At 43.1% G+C, this 22,221-nt stretch overlaps 1 pseudogene; it reads right to left on the bottom strand.

Moving 5' to 3' along the window:
* The window catches only part of LOC118832522, an 80,075-nt pseudogene that overhangs the window by 32,232 nt on the left and 25,622 nt on the right, over window positions 1–22,221 (bottom strand).

A 22,221-nucleotide genomic window follows, 5' to 3' on the forward strand; every position in this document is an offset into this window, starting at 1 on the left:
CCATCATTCTATGGCATTTTGTGGTCTTACCTGAAAAAAATAAACCCTGACATCCTATGGCTTTATATTCTTTTTTTAAATGCTTGAATGTTTTTAAGGGAAAGGATGTGAAGTGGTACATTATAAAGCTAAAATAAGGTTGTGTCGAAATATCAGAAAATGATTTCTACTCATCATAAATTGTTACATTAATAGGGAGAACTGCCACAATTTTAAATGGCTAGCCTAAAAATGGGATCAAATTTTTCTTCGAAATTGAACCATCAATTAACAAGCATTTAGTATGCCCCTAATAGGTGCTGCACATTATGCTTTATGTGGAAAAGTGTTTCTTCATGCAATTAGTGCTGATAAAGCGTTGATTTATTTCACAAGTTAATTCTGTTTTCAGGCAAACTTGAAGATAAATTGAAATTTGGATGGACTTTTTAAAAGAAACTGTGACAACTCACCAAATACTAGTTTCTCTCTCTCTCTCTCTCTCTCTCTCTCTCTCTCTCTCTCTCTCTCTCTCTCTCTCTCTCTCCCCCCCCCCCCCTCTCTCTCCCTCCCTCCCTCTCTCTCTCTCTCTCTCTCTCACTCTATGAATCACTCTCTCTCTCGCTCTCTCTTTGTCTCTCTCTCTCTCTCTCTCTCTCCCTCTCCCTCTCTGTCTTTCTCTCCTTCCTCTCTGCTTGTCTCTCGCTCCCCCTTTTTCTTCTCCCTCTCCCCGTCTCTTGCTTTCTTCCCCCTTCTTTCTCCTTTCCTCTCCTTCCCCATTTTTCCTCTCACCCCTCTCTCCCTCTCTCTCTCTCTCCTCTCTGCTTGTCTCTCACTCCCTTTTTCTTCTCCCTCTCTCCATCTCTCTCCCCCTTCTCTCTCCTTTCCTCTCCCTCCCCCTTTTTCCTCTCACCTTCCCCTTCCCTCCCCCCTCCCCTTCCCTCTCTCATCTCTCCTTCTCTGTGCATACATAATACCCAATTATAAATATATAGTAATATCAATACATTGAAAATATATAACAGTATCAATGACTTAGTAAAATTTAATTCAGGGTATTTTGGCTTAGTAGTCTGTATTTTTATGAAACTGTCTTCAGATTTGGACAGAGGCATCCAACAAAATTAGAGAAATTAGTATATAAAGAATGATGGGTATCAACTATCAATAGTGTAAAACTGTAGAACTGTGGAAAACTAAGGGCAGAGCCCAAGGTAAATGTGAGTGGGAAAGAAAATGAATGCTCAGAATTTTCAAATACCAAATAAAATGCCTCATTTTTAAACTTAGGACAGAAGCAAAAGCCCAATAAATACATGATCTCAAATATCTGTAATTTCCTTTCCAGTGGAATTATAAGGTGCTTACTACATAGAGCTACTGGGAATGAGAGCTCTTTTAAGTTTAATGAGGAAAGGGATAACTAGTTGGTAGGAACAATATTGCGAGAAGAATAATTAGTTCTTGCTTTTGTTAGCTGAGAGATCCCATTGATAGGGAAAGGTCTTATACAACCTCTTGGTGGCTGATTATTCTTAGAGACAGTCAGTTTCAGCAGATCCAGGCAGCAGTCCTGAATTCTTTCTTTGGAAAGAATGAATTTAAGGTCAGTCATATTCTTGAACATGAGGCAGAGTCAAGAATAGATGTCCAAAAAGTGATATTTGATAGGGTAATGACAGAATAGCGGGTTTGTTTTTCCAAGAATAGAACAACCCACTCCAATGCTCAAAATGTACAGAATCAGACTAAAGGAAGTAAGGAGAGCTGAAGTGATGAATTGGTTACAAAAAGTATTGAGATTTAAGGGTTTTAGATCTTCTGAAAGAATCCTACTGGCACATGCTATTCAAATGAACATACATTCCATTTCTGATGATTTTCAACCTTTCTTTTTAAAAGTAAGTGGCAAGCCAAATCTGAGGACAGAAAAGAAAAGGTGAAAAGACAATGATGGATAAAACATGTGAAAGAGATTTCTAGGTTAATCAAAGGTTATATTCTAAAAATGTCACTTTAATGCTAGAACACTTGTCTTTCTGTTTCTGAAAAAAGAAAAGTAAACATCCCTCCCTCTCCAAAAAAAAGCATGCTCTGTATTTTGAATGCTTTGTTTATTATCTTTAATAACTTCCCAGGGAAAAGCCAAATACATTTTAGACAGGCAGAATAATTAGAAAATAAAATAAATCTTCAATATAATTAATATCATTTTTGAATTTGCTTTTGTTTCAGCTAGAGCATAGCCTGAATTCTTAAAGCAGCTCATAAAACCCTGCTATATTCTGAAACTTAGTTCAGAAGCTTTTATATTTAAAACCAGAAGTATTATATTTAAGTAGATTACTTTTCAGAGATCTACCAGATACCTAAATTCAAATATGTTGTTGGTGATCCGCTAAATCTCAGGGGGAAAAAGTGCTTGAATTTTAAGACTTTTAGTAGCTAACAACTATATTGAATTAGGAAGAATGAGCATGGGTATAAAAGGATCATTTTTCTTAGGATGTCAAATTTATTTTTTTAATAGATAAATTTCAAGGATTGAAAATTAAACAAAGGAAGATGAGATGAACTGGTTATTTTTTGAGAGAACAAAAATATATGGAGACAAAATAACTTCAAACAGAATCATAAATTGAAAAAAAAATTGAACTGCTATTTTCTGTGTTTGCTTCCTGATCCATTAATTAGTCCTGTTCTTTTCTTGCAAGGGCTCTGAAGAGTTTCCCAAGTAAGGCAAGTTGAATTTGTTTTGACAAAACAACAGCTCTCATTTTGATGGTAGATGCATATGTGTGTGTAGCAGTCAGTTAGCTCTCTTTGCTGTCCTTTCATACATCTGGATAATTCAAGTCATTTCACTGAGTTCCTCCTCAGCAAGTTTAAAAAAGCCAGACAATAATGGCTCTACTTCCTGCTAGAATCTGAAGGCTGAGGACAGCTAAAAGACAATCTTCAGAGCCTACCAGGGCAGTACAAAGCAAGAGAAAAGTGACTTGAGTTTTGAGGAGAAAATAGAGAAGCATGGGAAAAAAAAACCAAACCAAACCAAACCAAACCAAACCTCACATGCTTTCTCGATATGTGGCATAAAATTAGCATACTTTTAGAGCCAAGAGACCATTTAAATGAAGCTTCACAGGTTTTGATTAGGAAATCCACATCAAACTTCTTAGTGATAACATTGGAAATATCTACCCATTTGAGGAGGCTGAGGGTAAAAACAGTGTCTAGGACTATTTGAAGCTAGCCTGGTTTGCTTGCTTTATAAAGAAAAACAAATTTGTCATGGAGATAAGTTTTTTGAAATGCAGATTGAAAGAAGACCCTCCCATCTTACAGGCTGGCCACTCCTTAATGGGAAATTTCGTTGAGAAAGAAGATCTAATGGTGCAAAAAGTGCTTTTCCCCCAGTGAACTTAGTCCAACTAAATGGAACAAAAAAACAATGTGTGTCCAATGCTTGTATTTTATAGCTGTCAACTGGCCTTGTCTTTGATTAGGGGACTGCACTTGCCTTGCAGTTTTATGGTTCGCAATACCAGAAGTTCCACTTTTAAGTCACATAAATAGGAAAATCAAAGTGTTTCAGAGTGTAAAACTCCCCTTAACACCACTTAATCTCAACAGTGAATCACTTCAGTGCCCACTTGTTCTACTGTTTCAAAGGTAGGAGAGTCAGTATCAGAAAGAATTCTTTTCCTATATATGGAGAACATAGGTCACGAAGCATCTTTCTAATGTTGGTTAATAATTGTTAGAAATTATTTGTTAATGATACCCTATCAACAGACTTCATTTAAATTCACTTAGACTGCAAAAGAATTTCAGTATGCCCTAGGTAGGAGAGGGGAAAAATACCAATGAAAGTGATTAAAATGTGTTCCTTAATCCTATTAAATTTCAGAAAGAAAGTTCCTTTTTTTCTCCCACTGCTTGACCTTCTCAGGCTAAACTTCATATTAACTTACACATCTCGATTTCTAGATTATTTATACTAAATTAGAGTAGCTAAGCATAAGCAATTATTGAAATTTCCTCTTTTCCCACTTTTCCCAGAGGGCCAGTTTATTGGTCATGCTTTTTTTTTTCACTAGCACTGGCACTCTTTCGTTTGGGATTGGTTTTAGTTCCTCATAGTTTATGTAAAGAAATTACTTACCTCTATTATCAATTTCCTTTACTTTTGGGGGGCTAAGTTTTCATAAACAAGTGAAGGCTTGCTTAGAAAATCTGATTTCACTTTTATTTCCTCCAATTTGAGTTCTCAGAAGACTTGCCATTTAAAATGTAAACGAATTAAAAATCCATATATGAAATGTCTTAGAGAAGCATTTCCTATTCCTAAAACCCTAAACTCTAAGCTTACCTTAGGATTCTAATATCATAGAAATTTCAATTCCTCCTATTGGATCAAATACAAAAGAGCATTTGAAATATGTTTTACTGAAAAGCCTTCCCATCTTGCTCAGTGTTCTGATATCATTGCTTTGTTTCAGGCCTCTCGCTCTCTCTCTCTCTCTCTCTCTCTCTCTCTCTCTCTCTCTCTCTCTCTTTCTCTTTCTCTCCCTCCCTCTCTCTTTCTCTCTCCCTCTCTCATTCTCTCTCTCCCCCCCTCTATCTCTCTCCCCCCCACACACACACAAGAATGTACACACAAAAACTCTCTCTCTCTCTCTCTCTCTCTCTCACACACACACAGCATGCATACATTACCCCCTCCTGCCCCTCCCAGCACACAGAAATTCTAAAGCTATGCAAGCCTAAAATGAGAGAGAACTCGACTCTAGAATTTAGAAAAGAAATTTAAAAGTAGTAAATATACTCTGAACAAAAGCTCCATTCTAGCCCTGCAAGAAACATAATACTCTTAGATTGCTTTCTTGTCTCCATGGGGACCTTTTTGTTCTAAGATACCAATCATTAGGGTTAATAGAGGTACCTAATATTTCTAAATTAAGTGAAATGATTCCTCAATTGGGTGGAAATATTTAACTATTGATATCTTTCAAAGTGCTAAAAATAAAATCTCTTTAAAATTGCTTGGTTGGGGTATTTTTTGTCAATACAATTAAAATGTGTGGGTCAAATTCAAAGACCACAAAGTTCCAGGCAGCACTTTGGAAGAATCTTTATTTTCAAAGTACTTTATCTTTTTTCCCCCTCTTATGTCAGAAAATGAAATGAAATTCAATTGGGGTGAGAATCAAAGCCCACGGAAGAAAAAGCAGATTCTCCACCACCACCCCCCTCCCATTTAAGCCAGGCTGTAAAGGAGTTTTGGTAATTATTTTCAGAGATCAAATGTTAAATTCACTTCCTAATGGAACATCTGGGGTTCTGAGTGAACACATGTTAGTAAACATAAATATATTTCGATTCTGTACAATCTGCTTCAACGTATGTAACATGACATGAGGGCTTTTCCTTTACTCTGCTGAGTGCCTAAGGTATTGTTTCCTTCACAATACCAGGGAGCTGGCAGAAGCCTGGTGGGAGCCCATTGCCTTAAGCCTTGGGCTCTGGTCTGGGGGAGGGGAAAGGGGTTGAGGGGTCACAAGCTCTTAGCTTTTAGCCTCAGCATGACCACAAGTTTTAAAGCATGAAGGAGTCACGTGCTTTTCTTTGGGCTGTTAGTTATTCTGAACCCTTTGGGAGGGGGTGGGGGGGGGCAAGAAGGCTAGAGAAATGCTTTGTTCTCCAGGTTTTTCATTCTCCAAATATTTTGGCTGATCATTACTTTTTCAAAAACCTCTTAAAAAGACAAAAGGGAATTACTTTGGGATTTCCTAGATTAAAAAAAAGACTAAATATTTTACTTTTGAAAATTATACTAAGAGCTGTTCTGATAGACAATTGCTCAACTTACATAGAAGAGCAAATAGTTTCTGTCAAATTGCAAACTTGACCTAATCATTGCGTTGACATCTGCTTTGAAACAATAAATAACATTAAAATCATCCCGATAAAGCAATGTCAAAATACTTGATTCTGGGTACAGTTTTAGGCTCAGAGGACAAGGAGGGGGTGTCCTTGAGGAATGCTGTTGGTTAAGAAGCATCAAGGCAATGCTTTTAAAACTTTCAGACCATTTAAAGCCAGCGAAATGTCACTTTCTGATCAGTTTCATGTCTTTGAAAGCTATTTGCTTATTCCACTTTCAGACTTATTTAATCTTGCCCTTGCTCTTCCTTCCTCCCAAACCAAACCCATATACATTTTGAGAGTGTGAAATTAGGACTTTTGATAAGTAATTTTTGCGTGTGAACCTTTTTCCAAAATCAGAGTAATGGGTCTTCTTTGTGATAATAGGGGATGTTTACCTCCATTGACCAGAGAGCTCCGAATGCAGCTGCAGGACACAATTAATTATGCTAATTGTGTGAGGAGCGGATGTACCCCCCCCCCCCCGCTTTCTCTTCTCTCTCCCTCTTTTTCTCCTCGTGTTTTCCTCTCAGCTTTCACTCTCTTTCTCTATTCCGCCCCCCCCCCCATCTTTCCTCTCTGTTCTTTTTCCTGTCATCTCTTTATGGTTTCTCTTTTCTGTCCTCTCTGTTTCTCTGTGTCTCTGTCTCTGTCTCTGTCTCTTCGGGTTGTTAAAAGGGGAAGGAGACGCCCTGGGGTTGGATCACATGATATTGTCTTCGCGCCACTTTCGTAAAAAAACAAAACAAAACAAAACCCTCCTTTTAAAAATCTATTTTTTATTTTTATTTTCTTTTACTCCGGGTTTTACTCAAACTAAAAGGTAATGCGTTTATCTTACCTTTTTTTTTTTTTAAATAGGGTTTGTATCATTTCTTTTTTTCCCTCGCTCCCGCCTTCTTCCCAATGCTGGTCTTTACCATGAAAGGCTGAAAGTTGCATTGCAGTCGGTGCAGCCTCACCGGCAGGATCTGGTGGGGGGGCGGGTGGGAGGGGGGGTGATTTCAGAATACTTAGTTTGCTTAAAGCATCAGCCAGATGCCTTAGTGGATGTGTGTGCTGCTCAAGTAACGCCTTTTTTTTTTTTTTTTTAAATAATGCAGTAGATGTAAGCCCACCTGTAGGAGTGCTCCCTCTCTGGGATTTCAGTCTTGCTTTTTGGGTACTAACTTCTGAGTGGCTATAGGCTTCCAGGTTGGACCCCTGGGTAGGAGGGAGAGCAGGGAGGAAAAAGGGGGGCAGCCTTCGGGGGTGCTTGCTTCCGCGGCCGCTTCTGCCGTTGGGCCGGTGGAGGCTCACATGGCGCCCTTGCCCGCTGGTTGGATTTCGGTGCTGCAACCAGCAACCGCAGTAACAATGGGGGGGGGAGGGTTGGTCCTGCTGCATCCTTTCTCCTTCCCTGCTCCTGCCCTTCATGTACACCCACCTCTTTCTTTCCCCTACTCCTTTCCCCTCGCCCCTAAATAAACAGCCTCAGCTAAACTTTCCCCAATGCCCACAAACCCACCCTTTTCGGACGGTTGGCCAAACCTCAGTTTCGTTGCCCTCCAGAGCCTGCTGTTAGGTAAAAATACATACTATAGAGAAAGTGGGCATCAGCATCCTCCCTGGCAAAGGCAAGCCGCAGTAGTTAAAGGGCTTGTGTGGAGTGGAGTTGTTGGGGGGGGGGGGCGCGGCGGGAGGTTTTATTTTTGGAAAAGTAAGTAACCTATCGATCTCCTTGGAGGGCCACCACCCTTCCGCAGCCCTCCTGCCCTTCCTTTTTCTCTTTGGCCTTGGAGAGATGGTAGTGCAAGCTGAGGACACCAGATCATCTGCAGGGAGGCTTCCTTTTATTTAATTGTATGTGTGTGCGTGTGCGCGCGTGTGTGCCCGCGCGTGTGCTACTACTATTCAAAGCTGTAGCCGAGACACCCTGTCCTGGGTGTGGATGTGTAAATTAGTGGGAAAGACGGGAAGGGCCAGCTCCCTTAGTACAGTAGCAGTGGCACCCGAGGTCAAAACCTACACGTGCATGCATATGTGTGTCTGCATATCTAGATATGTATTACATGAAACATCTTTTCTCCTTCCCCCGGGGCCTTGGGACAGCGGCTCAGTGTTGAGGAGGGGCGGTGGCGCGCATGCGCCCAAGCCCGTCCGTCCCGGGGGCACTTTGGGAGTCGTAGTCTCATGTGCTTTGCAGCAGCTCGAGGAGGAGGAGGATGAGGAGGAGGAGGGAAGAGAAGGTCGAAGCGTGCATGCAGAGCCTGGCAGAGGGCCAGCAGCTCCCGGAGCAGCAGTAGCAGCGGCGACGGCGGCGGCAGCGGCGGCTCAGGCACCCTGGCCACCCGGCAGGGACCAGACACAGTAGTAGCTCCCCCCACTCCCCTACCCCCCTTAACCCTTAGGGCAAGAGGAGCGAGAAAGCATGCCTGCGGACTGCGCTCACTTCGCTTCAGGGTAAAGGGGACGAAAGGGGGTTTTCTCCTTTTTTCTCCTTTTTGGTGGGGTAAGGAGGGTTCTTCCTAACTCCCAGTGAGGAATGGGTGGTCGAGAGCAAACTTGGTTCTTTTCTGGCTTGTAAAGGAAAGGAGGGGGCAGCTTTTCCTGGGAGATGTGGCTAAAGGAAGGCAGGACCTTAGAGGGAGCAGTCGCAGGGGGAAGACCCTTGGGAGCGGGACGGGCCGCTCTCCATCCCGCCCCACCCAGCCCTCTAGGGGACTGATGGGAAGGAGTGCCTGGCTGGGGGAGCCTTGCCACCCCCCCCCAGTCTTGCAGTCTTCTTTAGCCTTGTTGTCATCCTCAGGTATCGGATAGATGCCCCACGTGGAAGTTTCCAAGCCTTTTTCCCACTCCCTCTCTCCCCTTGAGGTCCGATTGGAGCCTTGCCTCGCCTCGCCCCACCTCGTCTCGCCCTGCATGCGGCCAGGATGAGGGAGGTTTCCACTCTACCACCGGCAGAGCAGAAAAATGGGAAATGGTCAGGGGACGAAGGGACTTTCCACCTGTATTGCACCAAAGGAACTCGCCCAAAGTATGCCTTGATTGTGGGCACGGGGTTAGGAAAGGGGACTCTATCTCCCGTCTCCCTTTAAGTGAAGAGTTGGGACTAGAGGAGACGATACTTTCCCCCCATCCCCACCCCAAGCCCAACTCTTGCGGTTTGTCCCAGTGGGAAACAGCGTGGGGGTGGTGGTGGCGGGGGCGAATGGACGACTTGGGCTTCCCTTCCCTTCTGAGCCCCCTTCCCTTCCCCCATGAAACAAGCAAGTTTGACGGGTGGGGTTTTGGGGAACACAAGGAGGGGAAAGAAGTCCTCTGTGGACATCACCCCCCATCCTCCCACCCACGGGGGGGGTAGAGGGGGGTTTGCCAGTTGGCGCGTTTTTTAGCACTTTGAATGGAGAACTCCATTTCCCATGATGCCCTGTTCTTTTCTCTTTAATTTCTGAGGCAGCCTCACCACGAGGGTCCGGACGCGTGGTGCCCACGGTTGGTGCAAACACTGGTTAGACCTGGATGGCCAGCCTGAGGAGTCTGGGGCGGGATCCAGGGTGCTGGGTGTATAGGGATTTGAGGGCTAAGCGGGTAAAAGGAAGACTGGCGAAGTTGAAAAGAGAAGCCCCTAGGAAATATCTTTATTCCATTCCTTACTTTGGTGGGGGGGTGGGGTGCGGGTGAGGGGGGGCGAGGGGTGGGACTTTTTTTAAACTTCGAACTGCCGGCAGGGGTGGAGGTGGAGTTTAGTGCAACAGCCAATAGAAACAGGAAAACTCGAGGGGGCGGTGCTTGGGCGTGGCTCGAAGTCCCTCCCAACCCCTTTAAAAGGAGCACACCCACCGGGGTCCAGGGTACAAATGGGAGTCTCTCTTCTCAGCACCCTCTGCGTTTGGAGCCACCCTTGAAGGAATTCGAGAAGCTGAGCTTTATTCACACCTTGGTCAAAAGTGTGGAAGCTGCTAGGCAAATTTAAGATTTGAGTTAATGAGTTTCTTATTTAATCTTTGAACTTTTCTTTTTCCCCTAGGGACCACTCAGTACTGTCCTCAGGAAACGGATTTTCAGGTTTGACCTCTTTTTTCCCCCTCTTTCACAAAATAGCCGTGTGTGTGTGTGTGCGTGTGCGCGCGCGCGCGTGCGCGTGTGTGTTTGTGTGTTTGTAGGGGGCCATTCTTTTAAAATTGGTCATTCCTTTTCAGCAAACTTTTTCAAGATCCAAAGACGAGCATGGTGGCACATTTTCATCCGGCATCAGGTAAGGGAGTCGTGGGGGCATTGGAGAAAAAAAAACAGAAGCAAGAACTCTTGACAATTTATATCTCCAATGCTGGCAGACAGGTTTGCTCCCCACCATTACAGAAAACCATAAAGGTAGGTATGATATATGGTGTACCTTGAATGTTTTTAGAATAGTAATCTTGGATAAAGTCTTTTTTAACTCTTAGATTCTCATTAACAAATATTCTCCTGACAAGTATGGAGAGCTAAATAGGGTGCCTCTTTTTTTTTTTTAAAGTGGATGGTCCTTAAGAGAACATAGGGTGGATTATGACCAAAGAAGTGCGACTTAAATCTGGAAATGGGATAAGGCTGGCTTGTGGAATACTATGATATCCAAGAAGGGCTGGTCTCCTTTCTTTGGATATAATGGAAAAAGATGAATCCATAAATTGTTTAAACAGAGCTAGATCCAGGGCTTAATGCAGTTCTGTGAAATACATCAATGTGGCATTGTGTAGCGGTGAAGAGCGTCGTACATCTAGAGCCTCAAAAAGTAACTAAACTGGGACTCCCCCCCTCCACCCCCCATCTTTAAGGAGGTTTGGGGTGGGGATGGCAGTGATTTCTAGGCAAAAAAATTTCTATATTGAACAATTCTGAAGTGAATTTGGCTGTATCTATTTTGGATGTCGATTGAAGAGAGGCTGGAATTTTCTTAGTACTTGTAAGTAGTAAAAGTTGAACTAAGTTTATGAAGGACAGGTCAAAATCCTGTAAGGTTGAAACTACCAAGTGACTTAAATCAGGTATGCATTAACTCGCTCCCTTCTAATTCTCGTGACTTAAATAAATTTGCAGACATAACTTGGAATCTGTAAAAGTAAAAATTCTTGTTGCTTGAGTAAGCTGGTGCATTTTGATTTTTAGGTATTTTTTTTTCTTAGTGAATGTTTTTCTGCTTTCTCCCTAGTTCACTTGAAGAAGACTTGAAAGGGGAAAGAGCCAGGACCGGAGGGCGACCTGCGGCTTTGCTGGAGACCGTGCCTCGGTTGTGTAAAAGTGCTTATAGTGCAGGTAGGTCGGTGTAACTACTGCCCTGTGAGCACTTCCAACATGACCACGGCAATGGATGATTTGGGGCTTCCTTGGAGCCCAAGTCCCCTGGGGCATCTGCCTTGATCCATCTTCTGTCCCTTGTGCTAAGGTGCATCTAGTGCAGTTAGTGGTGTAGCTTAGTATCTACTGCCCTAAATGCTCCTTCTGGCACAAGCCGCCTCCTAGACAACCTGGCAAGCAGAGTCCTGATGGCTGAGAGAGACATTCAAGAAACTTGGGGGTTGTGGCCGGCGGGCGCTCTCGGAAGGGGTGCTCGGATGAGGGCCCCCCCCCCCCCCCCGATGGCGGGCTCGTGCTCTCTCCTTCTCTCTCTTATTACAGGTGCCGGAGCGTGGAGGCTGGTCCCTGGTCCTGGTAGTGCCAAAGTGCTCACAGTGCAGGTAGTTTTTTGCAAATGACTACTGTACTATGGGCACTTCAGCGCTCCTGGGTAATGTATCACTGGGGGGCGGAGGGGGGTGGGGCAGATGGCACAGTCACCCAACTAGCATTAATCCCCGGGCTACTCACAGTCAGTTTTGCAGGTCTTGCATCGGCCTATGTCAATTGCTGTGCAAATCCATGCAAAACTGATTATGAGGGCGTTTGCAACTGCATTTTCGGACCTGCCTTCCCCGCCTCGAGGGAGCTGCTACCGAAGATTGTCTGTGGCTGATTTCTCTGCGGGTGGGGATTTGTTGCATTACTTGATCTTGTGTCTATAAGAGTATTGCACTTGTCCCGGCCTGTGGAGGAAAAGAGGACTTATCGTCATCTGTTCCTGTAAGGACTGAAAGGGGCCAATCTGGCTGGTTTGCTGTTGTCGGGTGGATCACGATGCAATTTTGATAAGTTTAGTAGGAGAAAAATTGCACGGTATCCATCTGTAAACCGCAAGACCTTATGCAGTGGCAGCTTGGGGGGCAGGGGGTGGCTTGGGCGGGATCTGGTTGGAGGACTCTATTCTGGGCGCCAGAGAAAGGTTTTTAGCCCAAGATACTTCTGTGCATTTTGAGAAAGGGGTTAATCTTGTCAATAGATGGATTAGCTCACCTTGATTTGAAGTACAATGTGCTGAATTAACTCTATCCACTAATGTTTTCATTCAGTCTGACCGCTTGAATGAAGTAGATTGAATGAGATACAAAAGGGCTCAATTTCAACTCTTTGACTATGGGTAGGTACACAATTGTAAGGCTATCTTATCTCTTGGAGCAAAGGCCCAAGGGAAACAAGTAATCGGTCTTTTGATTTGTCAAAAATGTTACCTCTGAAGTTGAGTTGCGCTTTTAACAGTGTGAGCCTGGCAGATGTATGGATTTGTTCATTTAAACACTCAAGGAAATGAATAACAGTTCATACTGCAAGTATTGTGCTTCCCCATTTTGCAGGTGAAGAACCTGACTCGAAGCTAGCCCTCCAATCCAGACCTTTTGATTCCTGATAAAATGACTTGAGGTCCTTGTTCTTTAAGGCAGCCGGAGCTGAAAAGCAGCAGTCCAGAGAAGGTGGTTTAACTGCTTCATCTGGGCCACCTGGAGAGGAGCGGAGATCACTGGTGACCACTTGGCCTTGTGTTCTCTTTGAGAGTTAGATTGTAGGTTTTCAGGATCCCTTTAAATTCAGCTTCCTAAGCTGTGAAAGTGTAACTTGGTTTTTCTAGTATTGAGCGTTGTGTAATATTCTCTGGCAAATAGTATCTATAATGAACCTGGGAAAGGGAAAGAAGGGAGCCCTCTCCCCACGATTTGGAGTTTGGGGGAGACCTGGATTTGAGTCCCACCAGCGCAGCCACAAGCTAGTTCTTTGACCATGGGCAAGTTTTTGGCCCCAAAAGAGGGCCAAAATGGCATGCTAATTACAAAACCTAATTCTCTTTTTCTGGGCGGGAAGGCTTTGGAAATGTAAACTGCTAAAGAAATGTAAATTACTATGCTCAACTTCCTGTTGCCCTGTAGTCTCCCAGGAATTCTTTGTGCCCTTCCCCCACACTGGTATCTTGTATATATTTCTCTTTGTGTATATTATCTCTTTTCTCCCTTCCCCCTTGTAAAATGGAAGCTCCTTGAGGGGCAGGAATTGGCCTTGTGTCTTGGTATTCTCAGTGCCTGTCACATAGTAGGCTTGTTTAATAAATACTTGTTGGATTGAATGCGTGTTTCGGAGCCTTATTTCAATCCCCTTTAATTCCTTCAGTTGGAAGACAGACCGAGCACAAAATTAGCTTGAGCTCAAACCTGTTGCCTGGTTGTAGTTACGCCTCTGGCTAAGGGTGATTCTTTACTTCAGTTAAGAATTTTGCAGCGTTAATTCCATCCCGAGGATAAGATGGGGGGGGGGGGGGCGGGAGGGGGAAGGGAGAGGAAGGGAGAGGAAGGGGGTAGGCTGATAGGAACTTTACTTTCTGATTTATTAGGTGTAGTCTTCACATGAAGATTCTCGAGGTGGTGAAGTTTGGGTAAAAGAAGGAACATATAAACTCATGTAGAAATGGAACCATCAAACTGAGGCATAGAATCTGCTTACTAGCTCTTGGGACTAGTCTGCAAGCTTAAAAAACGCTATTTCTGAACTAGACTACTAAAGTGCTCCTTTTCTTTCTGGCTTTAAAATGGGCATATTTGTGTGGTAGCTAAGGCAATGCCCAGCTCCCCAGTAAATGGGTCTAAGGAAAAATTCCAACTTAAATTACAACCAGCACAATCCAGAAGCCATAAGAACTAGGTCAAAATTCTAGTAACTGAGAAAATCAGTTACACCATAGGGGTTCAAATTTAAACAAAAAGGATAAAGCCTATTTAAAGACTTAGTGTTTCAGCATTAGTGCATAGCGCGATTGGAATTCTTGCTATGTGTCTCCTACCTTGTTGGAACCAATTATGATTGCTATCTGGATTTTTTTTTGAAGCAGATCAAATTTGATTTCAATATCACTTGACAAAGAGGTCTAAGCTTCATTTACAATTTCCTTAAATTGCTTTGACCGAACCGGGGACATAAGATCTACATCAAGGCGTCCTCCGTTTGATTCCTGCAACAGTTGTTATGGACACTGGCTTAAATTTGTTGGACTGAACTCATGATTTTCAGTATTAGCTACTTTGGAGATATGGCTCCGCTGAGCTTCTAAATGAGTTATTTGAATTTTGATAAGTTCTTATGGTTCTTGTATTTGTGCTGGTTCTAATTTACTCCAGGGGGAATTTTTCCTTAGGCCCATTTTCTGATGAGCTGGTCATAACCTCAGCGACAGTACTAGGACGAACATGCAAATGCCAGCCTTTTGTTGTGCATGACTATGTTCACAATCTACAGATTTGTACATGATTAAGGTCGAGAAGCGATCTGTGATCAGAGTAATTAGGGGCTGCTTTCCATTAATCATACCTTTCTGCCTTCAGAAAGGACCCTAGCCCAGGAGCCATGCATATGATTTTTCTTGCATTGTTGAGCAGCCTTTTGCATTCTTCTCTGCTTTGGAAGTGAAATTCTCATATGTATATTTAATGGTATACCACTTAAAGATGGCTGCTGGGGCGTGAGCCTCCTGGCTTGCAGGCTCATCACACATTCTTTCCAGACTGATCTCACATTACTCCCCCCTCACGCACTCTACGTTCCAGCCCAACTGGCCTGCTTGCCATGCACGACATTCCAGCTCCTGTCTTTGCCATCGAGCAGGCTGTCCCCCATTTCCTGGGCTGGAATGAACTCTCCTCCCTGCTGTCTCCCGCCCCCCCCCTTCCTCCCTCTCCCAGTGATTAGTTCTTTCTTCTCTCAGAAATTATTTTGTATGCATTGTCTGTGTCCCCTCCCCTCCCTCCCCCCCCCCCCCCCCCCCCCCCCCATAGAGTAAAAGCTTAAGGCCAGAGACTTTTGTTTTTGACTTTCCCCCAGTCTCGGGCATAGGGCAGAAGTTTAATAAATGCTTGTTGAGTTGAATTTCAAGTGTCGATTTTAACATCAATAAATGAAAATAAAGCCCACAACTTGCTCCAGTTGAGGGAACTCCCGGTACTCCAGGAACTTCCTTCCCCCAATTCATGGACTAGCCCATTTGCAGTACTGGTGCTTACAGTCTGTGTTTATCTTCTTCCTTTCTCCAGGCTACTTAATTTGGCTTTGTGAAAAGCGGCCGCCTTTCCCATTCATTCACTTGGGTTGGGTGGGCCATGGAAGCCTTAGCTCTCCTTAAGGAATCAGTGGACCTAAAAGCTCACATTTACGGGGGGCAGCCTGGGGATGGCAGTCAGGAACTCAGTTCTAGATTCACTGGTAGGTTAACGCTCTATTAGATGGTCTTTCTTGCCTTCCTAGCTCCCCTTCCCTAGGATGTCTCTTGTGGGGCATCTTCCCTAAGAACAGATTCTTAGATTCAGAAAACATTCCCTGGGATAAACTTCCGGCCTCTGGGCTCAAATTTCTTTTTCTACCACATGAGGGCAGACTGTCTTTAAAAAAAAAGAAGGTGGGGGAGGTGAATGGTTTTGCATAAGGAATTATTGACAATGGTGCTGAATGTGGGGGAGAACTGGATGCGGTGACAACAGTAGGCATAGAATTATAAATTTAAAACAGTCTTGAGATGTCAGTTTTTGCTGTCATGCTGACCGGCATTAAAACCACAGCATTTAGAGGGAGAGGGCTCCATTAGCCTGTAAGATGCCTTTCCAGGTCCCCCCTGAAAACCCCTCCACAACACACACATTGCTAGCCCCCTCCTTCTGAGATTACCTTCCATTTGCGCTATATGTACATCTTATATATATATATATAGTGATTTCCATAAAATGTGAACTCCTAGAGGTAAACAGTTTTGTTTTTATATCCCTAGGGTTTAGCACATAGTAGGCACTTAATAAATGCGCATGTGTTGAATGACCCTAAGTTTATCCTCTTTGATGGACAGAGACCTAGACTAGGTTCTGGATTCAACCCCTTTCCTGAAGCCCTCTTGGCTTTTAAAAGTCCTAACCAGAACACACACACACACATACACATATACACACATACATATATACATATATGCATATATGTATATATCTTTATACACCTATATATAACACTTTTCTATTTACAAATCAATTCAACAAATGTTGATCCCATTCTTATAAGCAGGCCCTATGATTCATCTTCCTGAGTTCGCATCTGGCCTCAGACACTTAGCTATGTGACCCTGGGCAAATCACTTAACCCTGTTGGCCTCAGTTTTCTCATCTGTAAAATGAGCTGGAGATGGAAGTGGCAAACCACTCCAGTATCTTTGCCAAGAAAACCCCGAATGGGGTCATGAAGAGTCAGATATGACTGAAAACAACTGAACAGCAATGAATGATATAAACATAAAGTAAACTAGAGCTCAGCCTAAAGGAATAAGGACTGAACCTGTTACTGATTTCATTTCGATAGGGAGCTTCTGGGTGAGGAAACTTCCTCCATCAAAGCAGGTCAACACTTCCCTGAAAATTATAGTCTTAGAGCCCTGAGAGGTCTAAGTGACTTGGCCAGGGTCACACAGTCAGTATATGTCACAGGCAACACTTGAACCCAGGACTTCCTGGTTTTGAGCTCAGCTCTTTGACACCACACAAGAATTTATTACCAACTTAAAATTGTTCTTTTACGGGGAGGGCGCATCAAAAATACGGCAGCAAATGGCCACCTTTGGTGCCTTACCTGAAAACAATAGCTTCAACTGGCTTTCCCCCTGCTCTGTTGTGGGTAACTCACCCATAGGAAGCAATAGATAACCCAAGGTTCAGTCCAAGGGAGAGGAAGCTTAACTTAGTACTTCTAGTTGCAGAAATTAACTTCATTCAAAAAAAATGAAGCAAATGACTTCAGTTTCATGGTATCGCTGGGAAAGGCAGAGGTGGGAAGGTAGACATGAGGGGCAACCAGCAGGAAACAAAATCATGAATGGAGTGAGGGGTCCAGAGGTGGGGGGAGTACAAAGAGATCCTCAAAAAGTTCGGAGGTGAATTTTAAGCCTAAACTGCTTATGTCAGCCATCCTGTTATTTATTTGTCATGGAGAGCTGAAAATTACCACTGATTTTTCAAATGCTAGTTTATTACTTGAGTGGAAATTCTCTTCAGCAAATGTAGCAAACTCTAACCCTGTTTCTAAAGGAAAGGAACATGCATTTACTAAACACCTATTTTATGCACTGTGCTAAGTATTTTACAATTATTTTCTCATTTGATTTCCACAGCCACCTGGGGAAGTAGGTGTTATTAGTCTCATTTTACAATTGAGGAAACTGAGGCAGACAGGTTAAGTGACTTGTTCAGGGTCTGTCACCTAGGAAGTATCTAAGGTAGAATTAAAACTCAGGTCTTCTTGACTCAAAGTCCAGTGCTCTACCCACTGTACCATCTAGCTCTCTTTTCTTGAGAGGCAGTGTGGTGTTGTTGAATGTATTTGATCTTGGAGCCAGGAGATCTGGGTTCAAAACCTGCTGTGTGATAAGAAAGTCTCTTAACTTCTCCATATATAAGATGGGCATAATAAGGTACTGCCTACCTCACTGGGTTGTGAGGAAAGCCTTTTAATATTTTTGGGGTCTAGCTATATGTTTTAATTGGTATGGGGAAGTCCCAGAGTGGTAGCTACCTTTACTGGGGCAGTTCATCTGTAATTTTCCAGTTTTTGAGAGTTGTCTGGGGCCCACAGTCAACATGTGTCTTCCTGACTCTAAGGTTGGCTCCCAATGTACTCCACCATGCTGCTGCTCATTTTAAACCTTCTAGGGCTACGTAAATATGAATTAGTAAGGACTTCTCCTTTCCAAAGTGAACCTTTCTTCCACTGGTTCCCTTTGTCCATTCTCTCCTCCTAGAATCTTGCTTCTTTCCACTCCTAGTCATTTCAGTCTTCAATGATCTCTTTACTCATGCCTACAAACATACTCAGATCTCTTCTATCTGATTTTTCCTTGAGTCTCCATGCCTGCCCCCATTCTCCACTTCCAGCCACTCTTGGAGTCTGTGCTTCTCTAGTCTTGAATTACCTCCACTGTTTCATTATCCAGCTCCCTTGAAGTCCCTGTAAGGTGACCCCTTGCCTATCACTTTCTGGAAAGAGTCTCTGAAGTTAGAGGATCTTGGTTCAAATCTCACCACTGATGTTTACTAACCAGGTGACCTTGGACAAATCCTTTAACCTCCCTATGCCTCAGTTTCTTCCAATGTAAAGTGAGAACAAGGTTGGATGGCCTCTAGGTCCCTTCTTGCCCTAGATAGATGATCCTAATGTCATGTATCCTTAGGATCTAGTCATCCCATGACTAATCTTGTAACTTCTTCCAAATTCTTACTTTCTTGACTTTGACATTGAATATCTCCTTTCCCCGTCCCATGCCTTTGGCTGTCCAACAGTTCTTGTCTTTTTCACCAATTCAATTTGGTAACAAGCATTTCATAAAAGCCTACTATGTGGTAGGTGTGGGGAATACAAAAACAAAAAGTGAAACTGTCCCTGTCCCCAAGAAGCTGCCGTACAGCGTCTCTCTAAGAGCCAGATCAAATGCTGCTTTTTCCCTGGCTGACAGGGATCTTTCCCACCCCAATTCCCAGTTTTTATGGCAGCACGTTCGATCCTCAATGAACTCAATTCAACAAGCATATTCCTTGAGCCTGTACTTAGTTTTAGGCACCGTGCAAGGCACTGGAGACACAAAGGTAGAAATGAAACTTTTCATGATAATTATCTGCCTTTTGCCATTGCTAAATTTTAAACTATGTTTTGTCCTGCTCTTTGCACACAGGTACCCCAAGAAGTACAAGGGGATTTATATTCTCTTTTTTACATACCACAATAATCGAGCAGCATGGTCATGTTAATGTTATTCTTAACATTAATTTTGGGGTCCATTTGTAAAATGACTGCAGTCATGGGTGGCAGCATGATAAAGAGTGGTGGATTCAGAGCCAGAGGGGTTTGGGTTCAAATCCTGACTTAGGCACTTACTGGCTGTGGTCCTTTCCCTGTGCCTCAGTCTCTCCTTCGTAAAATGAGGGAGGGCCTCTGAGGTCCATTTCAGCTTTAAATCTATCATCCTATGAGGTATGTTCAAAAAAACCATCTACCCTATGCTACAGAGGCTGATGTTTCTAAGATAGAGCTAGAACCAATTTCTGATAAATATATTGGCCTGAAATTCTCATTATTTGTAATAACCAATCACAGTCCTATAGAACAGAAAATGAAATGTGTTGTCCTTCTCTCAGTAGAGGTGTAAGGAATTTTTGCCTGGATTCATCACCTGCCAGAGGCAAGGTATGGTCTGCACCACTGGAAGGAGGCCTCACATCTATGAGATCCCAGAGTTGTCAAAAGCCTTGTCAAATTCTCCATTCATTTCCAACTCTTCGTTCTCTTTAACATATTGTAGACACCTAAACTAGCCTTCTCTTCTTGGTGATCTTTTGGCTTTTACTCATGAATTATGTCAGGCACACTGGAGGAGGAATACAGGGCCCTCTGCCAGCTAGGAGACCATTTTCCATGGGTTCCCCCCATCTCCCCACCTTACCCCCACCCCCAAGTGCCCTACTCCCCTCCCCTGCCAATTCTTGCCTCTCTCTATCAATTTCCCAGGTGAAGGGACCCATCCACACCTGGCCCAGATCTCTCTACAACACCCTGTGGAGATCACAAGCTTCATCTGCTACCCACTATTACCACTCTGGTGTCTCCTGTTTCCCTTCCTAGTCCTTTAATAAATAATCAGTGGCCATTTAAGAGAAAACCATCCCCTGCCCTGTTTTCATGCTCTCATTCTTATTCCCCTCAATTTGACCTGGTCCATGTTTTGATCCAGTCCTTCCTTCCGCTGTGCCCTCTAGAATTCCCAGTCCATAAGCAAACTCCCCTTTATCTTGGGACCTCTTTCTCTCCCATTCTTTTTTTTAAACTTATTTTTCATTTTTAGTTTACAACACTCAGTTTCACAAGTTTTTGAGTTCCAAATTTTTCCCCCTCTCTCTCTTCCCTCCACCCAAGACGCGGCATGTAATCCAGTATATATACACACACACACACACACACACACACACACACACACACACGTACATATATATGTATCTTCACATTAAACTTATTTACGCAATAGTCAAGTTGTAAAGAAGAATTATAACCAATGTAATGAATCATGAGAAAGAAGAAACAAAACCAAAAAAAGAAGGAAAAAAAGAGAGAGCAAATAGTTTGCCTCAATCTGCATTCAGACTCCATAGTTCTTTCTCTGGATGTAGATAGCTTTCTCCATCATGAATCTTTTGGAGCTGTCTTAGAACCTTGCATTGCTGAGAAGAGCCAAGTCTATCAAAGTCAGTCATCGTGTGCCTGTAATCGTGTATAATGTTCTCCTGGTTCTGCTCCCCTCACTCAGCATCAGATCACATAAGTCTTTCCAGGTTATTATGAAGTCTGTCTGCTCTTCATTTCTTTTTTTTTGGAGGGGGGAAGGCAGGGCATTTGGGGTTAAGTGACTTGTGCGAGGTCCCCAGCTACTAAGTATGTCAAGTGTCTGAGGCTGGATTTGAACTCAGGTCCTCCTGATTCCAGGGCCAGTGCTCTATTCACTGCACCACCTAGCTGCCCTTCCTCATTTCTTATAGCACAATGGTATTCCATTACATTCATATGCCACAACTTGTTTAGCCATTCCCCAATTGATGGGCAGCCCCTTGATTTCCAATTCTTTGCCACCACAAAAAGAGTTGCTATAAATATTTTTTTACATATGGGTCCCTTTCCCACTCGCGTGATCACTTTGGGATACAGCCCTAGAAGTGGTATTGTGGGTCAAAGGGTATGTACATTTTTATAGCCCTTTGGGAATAGTTCCAAATTGCTCTCCAGAATGGCTGGATCCGTTCACAACTCCACCAACAACGTAACAGTGTTCCTATTTTCCCACATCTTCCCTAGCATTTATCATTTTTCTGTTTTGTCATGTTAGCCAATCTGACAGGAGAGATGTGGTACCTAAGGGTTGTTTTGATTTGCATTTCTCTAATCAATAGTGATTTAGAGCATGTTTTCATATGACTATAGATATTTTTAATTTCTTCCACTGAAAACTGCCTATTCATATCCTTTGACCATTTCTCAGTTGTGGAATGACTTGTATTCCTATAAATTTGACTCAGTTCCCTGTATATTTTAGAGATGAGGCCTTTATCAGAGACATTGGTTGTAAAAATTCTTTCCCAATTTTCTGCTTCCCTCCTAATCTTGGTTGCATTGGCTTTGTTTGTATAAAGCTTTTCAATTTAACATAATCAAAATTATCCATTTTGCATTTTGTAATGCTCTCTATCTCTTGTTTAGTCATGAATTCTTCCCTTCTCCATAAACCTGACAGGTAAACTATTCCTTGTTCTCCCAATTGCTTATAGTATCAGCCTTTATATCTAAATCGTGAACGCATTTTGACTTTATTTTGGTATATGGTGTGAGATATTGGTCTATGCCCAGTTTCTGCCATACTATTTTCCAGTTTTCCCAGCATTTTTGTCAAATAGTGAATTCTTAGCCCAGAAGCTGGACTCTTTGTCTCTCTCTCTCTCTCTCTCTCTCTCTCTCTCTCTCTCCTCTCTCTCTCTCTCTCCTCTCTCTCTCTCTCTCCTCTCTCTCTCTCTCTCTCTCCTCTCTCTCTCTCTCTTCCCTTCACTCAGTAAGCTTTCTTCTTTTGAAATCCACACAATTATAATTTTCCACTCAATCAAAATTATAGTAGCTGTAGTATACTGACCCTCTTTTCTCAAGGAGCTCAACACCTGACTCACCACATCTCCTTCTCCTCTCCAGTTTCTGTGATTGTACTAGGGGATTTTAATATTCAGGTAGATGGTCCGTTAAATTCCAGAACTAATTTCCTTGACTTCCTCAAGCTCCATGAGCCACTCCTTCACTCTACCTCAGCCATACAGAGAGATGGTGATACAGTGGATCTTGCCTTACCTACGAATTTCCTCTTCATCACTTGTGTAACAGGATTTGGTGCAT

The sequence above is a fragment of the Trichosurus vulpecula genome, chromosome X (assembly GCF_011100635.1).
Source record: "Trichosurus vulpecula isolate mTriVul1 chromosome X, mTriVul1.pri, whole genome shotgun sequence".
In the NCBI taxonomy this organism is placed as follows: Eukaryota; Metazoa; Chordata; class Mammalia; order Diprotodontia; family Phalangeridae; genus Trichosurus; species Trichosurus vulpecula.